The sequence below is a fragment of the Dipodomys spectabilis genome, unplaced genomic scaffold (assembly GCF_019054845.1).
Source record: "Dipodomys spectabilis isolate Male_0828 unplaced genomic scaffold, ASM1905484v1 ptg000516l, whole genome shotgun sequence".
Classification (NCBI taxonomy): Eukaryota; Metazoa; Chordata; class Mammalia; order Rodentia; family Heteromyidae; genus Dipodomys; species Dipodomys spectabilis.
In genome coordinates, this window is record NW_024871193.1 from 2605661 (window position 1) to 2620342 (window position 14682).

The window sequence follows — 14682 nt, forward strand, 5'->3', positions numbered from 1 at the left end:
TCATTTACTGAGGGGTATCTGGTTTGATTCCATATTTTAGCCATGGTAAATAATGGTGCAATAAACATAGTTGTGCTGGTAGCTTTAGTATGGTCATGTTTGTGATCATTTGGGTAAGTGCCCAAAAGTGAAATCGCTGGGAAATAGCGGACTTCTATGTGGAGTCTTTTGAGGAACCTCCATACTACTTTCCACAGTGGTTGAACAAGTTTACACACCCACCAACAACACAATAGGGTTCCTTCTCTCCACATCCCCTCCAGGTTCTGTTGTTATTAGAGTTCTTATTTATAGTCATTTTAACTGGGGTGAGGTGATATCTCAATGTTGTTTTCATTTGCATTTCTTTTATGTCTGGGGAGGTTGAACATTTCTTCATGTGTCTATTGGCTATCTTTCTTTCTTCTTCAGAGAAGTTTCTCTTTAAATCTTTAGCCCACTTATTTATTAGGCAGTTGTTTCTTTGAGAATTTGTTGTTGGGGGATTTAATTTTTTGAGTTCCAGGTATATTTTAGTTATGAGACCCTTGTCCGTTTTATGGCTAGTGAAGATCTTCTTCCAATCCGTGGGCTTTCTATTGATCTTGATACCTTTATCTATTGCCATGCAGAAGCTCTGCAATTTCATGAAATCTCATTTTGTCCAATCTTTCTTTGATGCGTTGTGTTTCTGGGTCTCTATTAAGAAAAATTTTGCCTATGCCAAGGAGACCAAGTGTGTCTGATATGACTCCAGGACTTTGTTCCTTTTGGAGTTGATTCTGATGCAGGGTGATATATAAGGATCTAGCCTTAGTTTTCTACAAGTGATTAACCAATTTTAACAGCACCATTTACTGAAGAGGCTGTCTTTCTTCCATTCTATTTTTTTAGCTCCCTTATTGAAAATTAGATGGTTATAGGTCTGTAGGTTCATTTCTAGGTTTTCAATTCTATTCCCTTGGCCCTGAGGTCTGTTCTTGTGCCCGTACCAACCTCTATTGATTACTATGGCTTTGTAGTAGAGTGTGAAATTTGGTATTGATATACCTCCAGCACTGTTCTTTCTATTTGGAGTCTATGATTGTTCCATATGAATTTTTGGTTTGCCTCTTCTATTTCCTTGAAGAATAAGGATGGAATATTGATAGGTATTGCATTGAATTTGTAGATAGCCTTGGGAAGTATTGCCATTTTCATGATGTTGATCTTTCCAATCCAGGAGCACGGGAGGTTTTGCCACTTTCTTTTTTTATGTGACTTTTTTATTTTTAAGATTTTTATTTAATTGTGAAAATAGTGTACAGAGGAGTTATGATTACATGGGCATGATAATGAGTACACTTCTTATCAAGAATTGTAGCCTCCTCCTTTGTTTCCCCTTCCCATCCCACACTCCCCCCGCCCCCCTACCTAGGTCTCCCCCCACATCAAAGTTGTAAAGTTCGTTTGCGACATAACGAATTGTACGTCTCATTGTTGCAATGGGTCCACCTGTATCCCTATTTAAACGATTTGTTTTTCCCTTCCCCTCCAAAAATTATAACAACATCAAATACAGTGAAAGCAGAGGTTATACCGTGGGGTAGGGATATACAAACCAACAAAGAAATAATCTTATAAATGTGTTAGAAACAATCACATGAAAGAAAAAAACATTTAATACATATCTTAAGATTCATATCCCTAACATCAACTTGTCTGACCTTTTCTGCTTGACTCAGACATATACTAGTTATTGCAAATAAGGGAAATCATGGGACCTAAGTTTCTTTGAGCCGGGCTTACTTCACTTACTATAATTTTTTCCAAGTCTTTCCATTTCCTAACAAATGGGGCAATGTCATTCTTTCTGATGGAGGCATAGAATTCCATTGTGTATATATACCACATTTTCTTGATCCATTCATCTACTGAAGGGCATCTTGGTTGGTTCCATATCTAAGCTAGGGTAAATAAGGCTGCAATAAACGTAGTTGTGCTGGTATCTTTAATGTGGTCTTGTTTGTGAACATTTGGGTAAATGCCCAAAAGGGGGATTGCTGGGTCATAGGGGAGCTCTACGTGGAGTTTTTGTGGAACATCCATATTACTTTCCAAAGTGGTTGAACAAGTTTACACTCCCACCAACAATGCAGTAAGGTTCTCTTCTTTCCACATCCCTTCCAGCATCTGTTGTTATTAGAGTTCTTGATTATAGCCATTCTAACTTGGGTGAGGTGGTATCTCAATGTTGTTTTGATTTGCATTTCTTTTATGGCAAGGGAGATTGAGCTTTTCTTCATGTGTCTTTTGGCCATCCTTCTTTCTTCTTCTGAGAAGATTCTCTTTAAATCTTTAGTTTTCTACAAGTATTTAACCAATTTTGCCAGCACCATTTACTGAAGAGCATGTCTTTCTTCCATTCTATTTTTTTAGTTCCCTTATCGAATATTAGATGGCTATAGGTCTGTAAGTTCATTTCTGTGTTTTCAATTCTATTCCATTGGTCCTGAGGTCTGTTCTTGTGCCAGTACCAAGATGTTTTGATTGCTGTATCTTTGTATTAGAGTTTGAAATTTGGTATTGATATTCCTCTAGCACTGATCTTTCTGTTGAGGATCGTTTTTGCTATTTGGGGTCTTTTATTGTTGCATATGAATTTTTGGATTGCCTCTCCTATTTCCTTGAAGAATGAGGTTGGAATATTGATAGGTATTACATTGAATTTGTAGATAGCCTTGGGAAGTATTGCCATTTTCATGATGTTGCTCTTTCCAATCCAGGAGCATGGGAGTTTTTGCTAGTATCTACGTTCTGTTTTGATTTCCTTTTTCAAGTTTTTAAGGTTTTCATCATAGAGGTCTTTCACTTCTTTGGTTAAGGTAATGACTAGGTTTTTTTGGGGGGGGGGATATTATGAATGGAGTTGCTTTCCTAATTTCAGCCACACTTTTCTCATTGTTGGCATATAGAAAAACCATTTTTTTTTAGAGTTAATTTTATACCCTGCTACTTTGCCAAAGTTTTGAATCAGCTTGAGTAATTTGAGAGTGGAGTCTATGGGATCCTTTAACTACAAGACCAGGTCATCTGCAAAGAGGGAGAGTTTTATTACTTCTTTCCCTATTTGGATCCCTTTATGTTTGCATCTTGCCTTATTGATGTAGCTAGGCATTCTAATACTAGATTGAAGAGAATTGGAGAGTGGACATCCTTGTCTCATTCCTGAGTTAAGAGGGAATGGATTTAGTTTTTCACCATTAAGTATATTGCTGGCTGTAGGTTTGTCATATACAGACTTTATTGTATTGAGGAAGGTTCCATGGATTCCTAGTTTTTCCAGAACTTTCATCATAATGAGGTGTTGTATCTGTCAAATGCTTCTTCTGCATCTATTGAGATAACCATGTTCTTCTTATCCTTGTTCCTGTTGATGTGATGAATTATATTAATTCATTTGCATATATTGAACCAGCTTTGCATCCCTGAAATAAGTCCTGTTTGATCATGGTGAATGATTTTTTGAATGAATTGTTGAAGTCGATTGGCCAGAATTTTGTTGAGAAATTTTGCATCATTGTTCATCAAAGAAATGTGTCTATAGTTCTCTTTCTTTGATGAGTCCCTGCCTGTTTTGGGGATGAGGGTTATGATGGCTTCATAGAATGAGTTCGGTAGTGAACTTTCTCTTTCAATTTCATTGAAGAGTTGGAAGAGTATTAGTGTGAGCTCTGCTTCGAATGCCTAAATCCATCTGGTCCTGGGTTTTTCTTATATCTGAGTTCTCTTATTGCTGTTTATATTTCAATGCTATATATGTGCCTGTTAATTTGGTTTAATTCATCTTGGTTTAGTTTCAGCATATCAATATTTTCTAGGAAAATTACATTTCTACCAGGTTCTCAAACTTATTAGCATAAGGTTTTGAGAATTATTCCATTATAATGTTCTGGATCTTGGTTGTTTCTGTGGTGATGTTTCCATTCTCATCTCTGAGTTTGTTTATTTGGGGGTGTGCTCTTCTTTTTCTGATAAGAATTGCTAAGGGTCTGTCAATTTTGTTAACTTTTTCATAGAACCAACTCTTTGTTTTGTTGATTCTTTCTATGGTTTTTTTTTTGGATTCTGATTCATTTAATTATGGTTTCATTTTGATTATCATTTTCCATGTACTTGATTGGGGCTTATTTTTTTGCACTTATTCAAGGAGGTTCAGATGTCTCATTAAATTCTTAATTTCAGATTTCTACAATTTATTGGTGTAAGAACTCAAAGGTATAAATTTGCCTCTTAGTACTGCATTTTCTATGTCCCAGTGGAGCTGGTAATATATGTGTTCATTTTTGTTGAATATTATGAACATTTGCATTTTCTTTCTAATCTCTTCCATGAATCACTGGTGATTCAACAGTGTATTACTCAGCCTCCATGTGTTACAGGATTTTCTTTGGTGGCTTTTAGTGTTGAGTTCTAATTTTATTCCCTTGGATGCTGTTTCTTGGCCTTTATTTTGGTGTTGTTGGTTTTCTATGTGTAGGTTTTCTCTAAGTAACTTGTAAGTCTATTTTGGTGGAGACATATTGTTTCAATTTTTTTTTTGCTATGACCCATTTTTATTTTTCCTCCGGTTATGAAGGCGAGATTAGCTGGTTTCAATATTCTTGATTGATAGTTGTTTGTCTTTAGGGTATGGCATAAAACATTCCACGCTCTTCTTGCTTTGTGTGTGCTGAGAAAGCTGAGGTGATTCTAATTGTTTTCCTTTTATAGGTGATTGATCTTTTCTCCTTGACAGCTGTAAGGATCCTTTCCTTGGTCAGAATTGATCTTATGTGGATTATAATGTGACGGTGGAATATCCTGTTCTGATCTGGTCTATTTGGGGTTCTAAAAGCTTCTTGTATCTGAATAAGCCTATTTTTTTGTATGTTTGGGAAATTTCTTAGACCAATAACTTCTGTCTCTAGGTGTTCCTCTACACATATTATCCTAAAATTAGGGCTTCTGATGGTGTCTTACAAATGTTGAATTGATCTATCATATTTCTTGGATTTGTCTTGGATAGTTATAAGTTTTTTCTCTGTAATATCTAGTCTGTCTTCAATCCCCGAGATTCAATCTTCTGCATGGTCTAACCGACTGTCAAGACTTTCTACTTTGTTTTTAATTTTTCCTTCTCATTGTTCTGCTTTGATGGCTTCAAATTCTTTGTTGGAGCTTTGTTTTAGATCTTTATGAATATCTAAAATGTCCTTAATTTGGTGTTCAGTTTTTATTCTCAAATCACTTAGTTGATTGGTTATGGCTCCATTGAGCATTTCCTTTCTGTTCTCCCTGAATTCATTCAGCTGTCTGGTCATGGATTCCATGAATGCCTTTATTGATCTTGGTCTATTCTCATCCCTTTGTTGCAATACCTGTATTACTCTTTGATTAGCTTCCTTACAATCATGCAATTCTTCTCTTTCTGTTTGACTGATCTCAGCCTTCTCATGTGATTCCTGTATTTTTCTTTGACTGTTCTCAACCTGCTGATGAAATTCCTGTATTAATCTTTGAGTAGCTTCCTCATGCTCACAAGATTCTTGTATTAATCTTTGGTTTGCCCCCTCTCGCTCTCTATCATGCTCACACTGAGTCCTTTGCAAGTTTTCAATCTATTCATTCACCATGTTTACCAGTAGTGTTTGTAGAGCTTTTTGGGAACTCTCCTCTGGATTATTCATTAACTATTCTGTCACCTGATTATCATGAGTGGGAATTCATATACCCGAACTTGCCATTTTTCTTGTGTTTTTCTGGCTTGTTCTGCCCATTTGGAATGAAAGTAAAACCAATTTTGTGCTAGAACACTATTTTAAGGCAAGCATCGACTAGAGTACTGTAGTTGCACAGTCAAAAGTATGCAGATACAATCTAGTTCAACAGATATAATATATTCAACATCAAACAACCATGGACTAATGGGCTAAGAACAGCAAAAAGGATTTGGCACACCAGAAATTATTAGGTATAGGGAGTAATACGGAGAAAAATAGGATTAGAGTGATATGGAGAGGTAAAAGAAGAGAGAATTTAACCAAGTCCTAATCTCTGAGAGGGAAATGGATTGGACATAATGATAGGAGAGAGATTTTTTTTTTAAATAAAGAAAAATGGATAAACAAAAACTTAAATTTAAGAAGTGAAACACCCAAAATTATGTAAGTTTAAAGAAATGATATTGAGAGAAGAAAAAGTCAGGATGAAATGAAAGGAGGGACAGAAAGGAAACATGAAAAATTAAAAAATAAAAAAAATTTAAAATTAGTTACTTGAAAATTAAATAGGTATAAAGAGATAATAGTGCTATTAATGAACTTAAGCCTAAGACGTTTTGAATTGAGTAATACATTTCAGGATTAAGTATGTATACATGGGGAATAAGGTCTAATAATCCGACCACAGGTATATATCTGGGGATGAGCAGAACATCAATTAAGTCACACAAAAAAGAAAGAATGAGAGAAAAAAATGAAAACTATAAAAAGGACCAAAAGTTCAAAAGAGGTTAAAAAACACACGGATACATACACACCAAAAACAAAAATTATGAGAATAAAAATTAACATCAAACAGTTTTAAATAAAATAAAAATTGAAAAAAGTTTCAAAAAAGAGTTCTTTGATTTTTAGGGTTTTTTTGGGGGGGAGGGAGGGGGGGAAATGAGAAGACCTTGTATCTCCCCTGTGTCCATAACCAGTCTTTTGGTGGAGTCTCTGGTTTGCTTGTGGTGTGTGGTAATACTATGGCTTGATTGGTTTCTTAAGTCAGTTTTTTGGGGCAAGCAGAAAAATCTTCTTTACCAAGATTTTTGTGATCCTCCTCCCAGGCTATTTCAGTGGTAGGGAGATCTGCTTTGAGTATCACCAAAGAGGAAGATGGCTGTTTCCTCTAGTGTGGAGATGCTGTTATGAGGCTAGGTCCTGGGTAGGGTTGAGGCATTTCAGCAAACAGTAGCTTTTCCCTGAAGGGCTAACTCCTGAAACACGCAAGTAGCTCATTCTCAAGGTTTATGTTTATTGAGTTTCAATTGTTTTTCTAGGCTGCTGTACAGAGGGACAGCCTCTAGCTCTGTTTACTCTGTGAAGGAAATCATTCCTCCAAGAGCGGAGACTCCACTGTCTGGGCGGAGTGACATTCCCCTGGGTTAAGCTGAGCCTGGCAGGACATGTCTACTTCCTGTGACCTGCTAAATAACTCTTGTTTGCTTCCAAGGCCTGAGTTGGAGCTACCTTCGCAGCCCAGGCTTTGTCAGTATCATAGATGTAGATCTCTGGTGGTGGGCAAGGGGTGGCCTTCCCTACTCTGCTCCCTGAGAAGGAGTGAGGATGTCAGAGTTCTACTCATGCCAGAGTCTTGTTTCCTGGGTTGTCTCTGATCTGAAATCTGCAGGATAAAGCTTTCTGCTCCTTGTCAGTTCTTGCGGGTGTTGAGTAGAATCTGGTCATGGGCCACATCTGGGGCCTTTGTCGTGGACTCTTTGTAGGGATGGTGGCTATGGCCACTAGCACTGTCCCTACTGCCACTGCAGCTGGAGCTACTGGCAAGTGCTCAGATCTATCATCTTGCCTGACTTTTTCCTCTCTGGCCAAACTCTCTGTACTGTGATGGCACACTTGATGTGACTCCCTAGCATAGGATTGTTCATTGGGACACTAAAACTGCTTTCTATGCGAGAGCTTGTTTAGCCTCCAGCTTCTTCTCTTCCATCTTCCCCCAAATTCTCATGATTTTTTATGAGTAGTTTTTTAGTGATAAATGCTATTGGTGTTTATATTTTGTGTTTGCATAAAATGAGCTTACTATTGTCTTAATTTAATTAAAATAAACTCTCTGATCCTATGACAGCATAAATTTTGTGAGTAATGTTTAAGACTAGATTGCCTTTCTGAAAAATGTCACCACCCAAAAAAGAGGAACAAAGCAAAATAAAATATGACAGGAAACTTATAAATCTTAATGGACTAATAGTCTGTCAGTTTGTTTTAACTTTTAATCAAAACTTAAAGTAATACTTGATAATATTTTATTAACATTTAAATTTCTTCATCTTTGCCATTTAAGATACACTTTCAAAAGAAATTCAACAGGTGAAGTGTTTATTATCCTTAATAGTCTGTCAGTTTGTTTTAACTTTTAATCAAAAATTAAAGTTATACTTGAAAATATTTTATTAACATATTTAAATTTAAATTTCTTCATCCTTGTCATTTAAAATACACTTTAAAAAGAAATTCAACAGGTGACAGTGATTTTTCCTTACTTTTCCAAAGAAATGATCATTTCATCATTATGGCGTATAGCACAATGTACCCAGAAAGCATTTGTTAAGGAAAAAAAATTCACATTTTTGGTTTGCTTCAGTCTGTATTTAAAGCTGCATATCACATCTTACCCACCCTACTGTCTGTCTTCTTATTTGAAACGTTTCAATAAGTATTCTTTCCTTGGTGTGTCAGCCAGCAAATCTATATAAAACAACATGCTTTCATTCTTCGTGCTTTCCAAAATATATCTCACAAATGCCTAGAATGAAGCACAACCTGAAATATCTGTGGATTTTTCCACATGGAGTACAAAGTAATCACTTTCCATACGCCTTAGAACCAGCTGTTCGCTGGCATTAATTGCTCTGTCACTTCCATGCTTTAGAACAACAGCATTTGACAATGGCATACATTTTAATTGGTTTACCACATTTGGTTTGTTTTCAGCAAGGACTGTCTTTCACGGAGGATGGTAATAGATGAGGTTTGCAATTATGTAATTTAAAAGAGCTCTAAGTTGTGGATGTAGAATATCCATTTCAGTGACCAAATATTTAAATTAAATCCTATAATGTATACTCCTTCAATTTTCTGGCTAAAGTGTTCTAATGTATATATATATATATTCTAATATATATATGTGTGTGTATATATATATATATATATATATACACACACATATATATATATTCTAATATATATGTGTGTATATATATATACACACGTATATATATATATACACACACACACACACACACATACACACACACACACACACACACACACACACACACACACACACACACACACATATATATATATATATATATATATATATATATATATATATATTTGGAGGGGGGCCGGTTGTGTGGGGCCTGAACTCTGGGCCTGGGCTCTGTCCCTCAGCTCTTCAGCTCAAGGCTAGCTCTCTACCGCTTGAGCCACAGTGCCACTTCTGGCTTTTTTCTTTTTGCTTATGTGGTGCTGAGGAATTGAACCCAGGCCTCATGCATGCAAGGCAAGCGTTCTACCACTGAGCCACCTTCCCAGCCCTTGATATTTTTTTTTATTTTTTTGTCGGTCATGGGCTTGAACTCTGGGCCTGAGCGCTGTCCCTCAGTTCTTCAGCTCAAGGCGAGCACTCTACCACTTGAGCTACAGCGCCACTTCCGGTTTTCTGGTGGTTTATTTGAGATAGGAGTCTCATGGTCTTTCCTGCCCGGGCTGACTTTGAACCACGATCCTCAGATCTCAGCCTCCTGAGTAGCTAGGATTACAGGCGTGAGCCACCAGTGGCCGGCCTCAGCCCTAGATATTTTTAAAGGACATATTGTACGTTGTTTCTTTGGTAACAACGTAATTGGAATATTAAAATTTTCATATACCATTGCCATCTTAAATGAGGTGGATGTACATTAATGTACATGCATACAGGACTTTTGGGACAACATTAAGGTTTGAATTTTGGATGAGATCTGATTAGGAATTTTGGCAGGATTTCATGGTATGAGAAGAAAATAAAAGGCCATACTAATACTTTTACTTGTTACATGGCTATATTAGTTTACTAGTTTATTATTAGTTTATGTGTGTTTACAAGCATACACACATACACACAGATATACTCATGTGTAGTATGAAGACCCAGTCAGTCTGCAAGAAACATTTTAATAGGAATTACATAAAATATTTGGTCTGCTGAGATCTGATTAGAATTTATAGCAATATCTAGTTGCTTCCACCCCTGGACATGTCATTACCATTAGTGAAGATGTTGCCATTTGAATTTAGAATGCCCCAGAAAGACCTATGTGTTAAAGAAAAATGACTTTCCCTTTTCTCCCATACTGTGGAGAATACCTGAATAGTTCTTCTGGAGATTATGTTCTTCAGAGTAAAACCTATGAGAACATGGACTCTCAACTACTTTCTTCTTTAATCTTTTAATCATTCTAGGTCAAAAACTTTTCTCTTTGACATATTACCCACCTTGACATTGTCTTGTCACAGCTCCCCAAAGCAATAAAACCAACTGAACATACACTGAAACCTTCCAACTTGTAAATCTGAGTAAGCCTTTCTGCTTAATAAATGGACATTATCACTTATTATGGTAGGTTTAAAGCTAACACAGAAGTCTAATCTTTCTAACAATGTAGATTATATAAAAATGTACTTCATTATAAAATATCTAACTCCATGTTGTATTTTGTGTTTTTGTTTCTGTAGATCCTAGGGCTTAAACTCAGGGCCTGGATGGTGCTTATGTGTTCAAGGCCAGTGCTCTACCTAAAATCTGAACTGGAACTTCATTTCTCCTGATGGTTAATTGGAAATAATAATCTAATGAACGTTTCTATTCAGGCTGGCTTAGACATGTTGCGTATTTTATGTAATTCCAATTCTCAGCATTGTATAGATGCTCCAATTACAATATAAAAAAACTTAAAAACATACTAAGGATATTTGTAAAATATAAAATGAAGGAAGAATTTTCATCCTTTACAAATCTTTGCAAAATCTATGCTGAACTATTGATATTTTACTGTACTTCTCCTTCAACCAGTTTAATATAGTTTAATACTTGTCACACCAAATTTCTCTATATTCTACTGGAGATTTACTTTTTCAAATATGTGTGTATCTGTATAAGAGTATGTGTATCTATCTATATATGTTCCAATGTGGATTATCAGACTTGAAAATGCTTTGTTTTGCTTTTCAGCAATTGAACCTTGTCAGCTCATTCTGTGACCATATCTGTGCTCATTCTCATCATTCCTTTATTTACCAAACCATTAGCCTTCTAAAATCTGCTTCATTTCCTGGGTAAGTATACCAGTCAATCCAACCAATATCCACCCAGAGGGTTGTATTTTATTTTTATTTATTTCATATTATTTTGGGGGGTTCCGGTAGTGGGGCCTGAACTCTGCGCCTGGGTGCTGTCCCTCAGCTCTTCAGCTCAAGGCTACCACTCTACTAGTTGGGCCAAAGCGCCACTTCTGCCTTTTTTCTTTTTGCTTAGTGGTGTTGAGGAATCGAACCGATGGCCTCAGGCATGCAAGGCAAGCGATCTACCACTGAGCCACCTTCCCAGACCCCAGAGGGTTTTAATAAATCAAGCCTTAAGGAAGAAAGATAACATGAAGTGACAACTACAGAAATTCTACAGAGACCTGACAACTTTCACATTTCTGCTTTCGTTCTCTTCTCATACTTCAGAAAGCATTGACTAATATTATAAATATACTTCAATTGTAACTTAAGGATCAGTGTTTTTTTCCAGCTGGAAGCTTTCTTTTCCATGATTTTTGACATAAACTTTTGGGAGATTTTTTTTGTTTTTGATGGGATTCCAATCAAAACAAAGCCATTTATATCAAGAAAGCCAATGTTTTCAACTCAGAGTACTAAACAAAAGAGGGAGAAAATTAAGGTTAGCAATATATGTTAAGCACAAATATAGGCAATAACAAAATATTTTGAAATTGTATACTTTTACTGAATAAAGTGGCTTAAACCTGTAATATTATCTGCTTAGAAAACAGAGTTCCAGGCAAGCCCAGACAAAAAAAAAGAAGTTCCAGAAAGTACTTGCTGGGTACAAAGTGTTTTGCTTGTGTTAGGAGGACCACAGTCCAAGCAGGCCCAGGCATAATGATACTACTTCAAAATAAGTAATCCAATTACAATCTGCAGGCATGGCAGTAGTAGAGATGCTATTTCACAAATATAGGGTTTTGGGTTCAATCCTCCAGTAACACTAGGCATTTAAGAGTGTGACAGGTTAAGAATTTGGCATGTCTAAGGTCAATACTTCATATTCATTTTACAAGCTCTAATGAAATCTTTACTTTTATTTGTTATTAAAAAAACATATCATAACTTTCATGCCCAAACCAAATAATTTTTTCCTATCCATTAAGTACTATATTATGTGTTGGATACTGTCCTACTGAAATCATTCTAACGATCAAAAACCCAATGCCTTAAAAAGTGACTGCATTTGGAAACAGAATCTCAAAGGTAGAATTTAAGTTGAAGTCTCCTCCAAGAGAAGCAGAAGATCTTGAATATGCCAAGGAAAGAAGACTCAGAAGAAGCAACTCTGATCTTGGAGGTTTAGTTCCACCAACCCAGAGGAAATGTATTTACAGTGTTAATGCTACACAATCTGTGGTAGTTTATTATTACAATTACTAGCAAACGTGTGTAATCTATAAGACATGAAAAGTCATTGACTGTTGGGGTCCATGACTCATATCTATAATGCTAGTGTAAGAAGGATGAGACTTGGGGGATAATGGTTTTCAGTGAGGTAAGAAAGTTCATGAGGTTCTATCTCCAATTAACTACAAAAATTTCTGGACTGGGGCATGTTCCAAACGGTAGACTGACTATTGTTAAAAAACTGAGCATGAGTTATGTTCAAGCCCCAAACTGGGAGAAAGAAAAAATCCGTAGAAAACTACTATGAGAAACAGAATTATGAATAGGAAAGCAGAACCAAAAGAAATAAACGTATTGATACAGAACTGTAATACTTAGGGTTTTCCTTCCTATACAGTAGAAATAAATGCTATTTTGATTTGACAAAACTAAAGTGTAAAACTGTATGCAATAAATAATCACATTACTTTTATGTTTCCATAATTTAAATTGTTTTTCTACAAATTTATAGAATAGTGTAGCTTTGGAAAATCAATAAATGTTGCATTTTCATATAGGATTACATATCCTTGCAAATGTCATCTAAAACTGATCTACACTGAAATGATTGCCATTGATAGCTTTCTCAGGATTCCAAATGTTTATACTTTCAGCTGACCTTCCACAAAACTCATACACTAAACATAACTTTTTAGTTTGTTCATGCTATCATAGAAACATAAGCATATGACCCAAAATGTTAATTACTTTTACCTGTTGTCATTAATGTAGTATAACTAATACAATTAAGTATATACCTTGAGGAAAATAAGATTATTCCTTTGAAATACATGCTTCCAGGCACACTCACACACACACACACACACACACACACACACACACACACACACACACACACACAATTACCACTCTGACTCAGGTTAGGTTCCTGACATTGGGTATCAGACAATCATCTAATAATCAAACTTTTCTGCCCAGACATAAAATACTTTCATAATTCCACACATATAAAAATACTAGAACATTCAAAATAATGAAAATATTTAACGGAATCACCCAGCTCCTATACTATCTACTCCCTGATTTAATTCATTTATGACAATGCATTTTCACATCATAATTAAAAATAATTTTGAGTCTCTCTGATTAGCAGACAAAAATAGTTTATCATATAATAGAAAATGAAGGTAAAATTACTTTTCCCTGTGTAATCTTTTATATATCCTATCAAAAACTTCTTTTTCCTTGCATAGTCTATTTCTGGCATTTTGCCCAAATGTCTAATATTAAATTACAAAGGACATGCCAAATTCCTTAGTTCATTTTTGCTAAAGGTTATAATATGGAGTTGAATCTGATTTGTTTGATTATTCTAAATTAAATTTTCTCAACAACTTGAATTATTGTTTATGTTACTCCTAAGGCATTTGAAATATCAAAAAGAACCGGAAATTCACTTTGGCAATGATTTGTGAATGGCAGGCAGCAATACATGTGGGTGGAATGAAGGACTTGAATTATCTAGAGTGCCTTAAAAATGGCACTGTTCTTTAAAAGGCTGATCATTTAGTAAGCTTTTAAAGTGTGGTCTTCATATTTCATCTAAGAAGATAACAGTGTGCTTTTCATCACATTCTTGCCTGCAAAGCACAAAAATTATTTCCCTTGTACACTTCATGTCCAGCTGCTACTGTACTTAAACCCACAAACAACTGCACAGCTGTGTTAGCTGCTCTAGATTTTGAAATTTTCTTCCAGTAGCCCTAGTGATTTGAGCCCAGATTCATGGGATAGGCACATAATATACAATTACAAAGCACCACAATATACTAAAACCACGTGCAAAATGAGGTTCAATATTCTTCTTTGTTGTTTCCTTTTTGTCTTATTGATTGTCTGTTAAGGAGCTAGGGGCTGTTTATTTTTCATTATTGTTGTTGTAACTTAAATAAATTACAAGATTTTTCAAATAAAATAAAGACATATAAAAAAGACACATTCAGTCATAAAATAAACATTTCAATGATGTTTTTTATTCTAGTCTTGTTCTCAGTTATCTTCATATAATGTTGAGATGAGTCAAGCATGTGTGTAAATTAAGCACACAGAACTCTGGAATCTTTGGGTTTGATTTCTATATCAACCATCTAGAAAAGAAAATAATCACTTTCTTCATGTCTTAAGTAATCTACTTAAAACAAGTTGTATTAATTTTTTCTCTTAAAATATTTTTTCC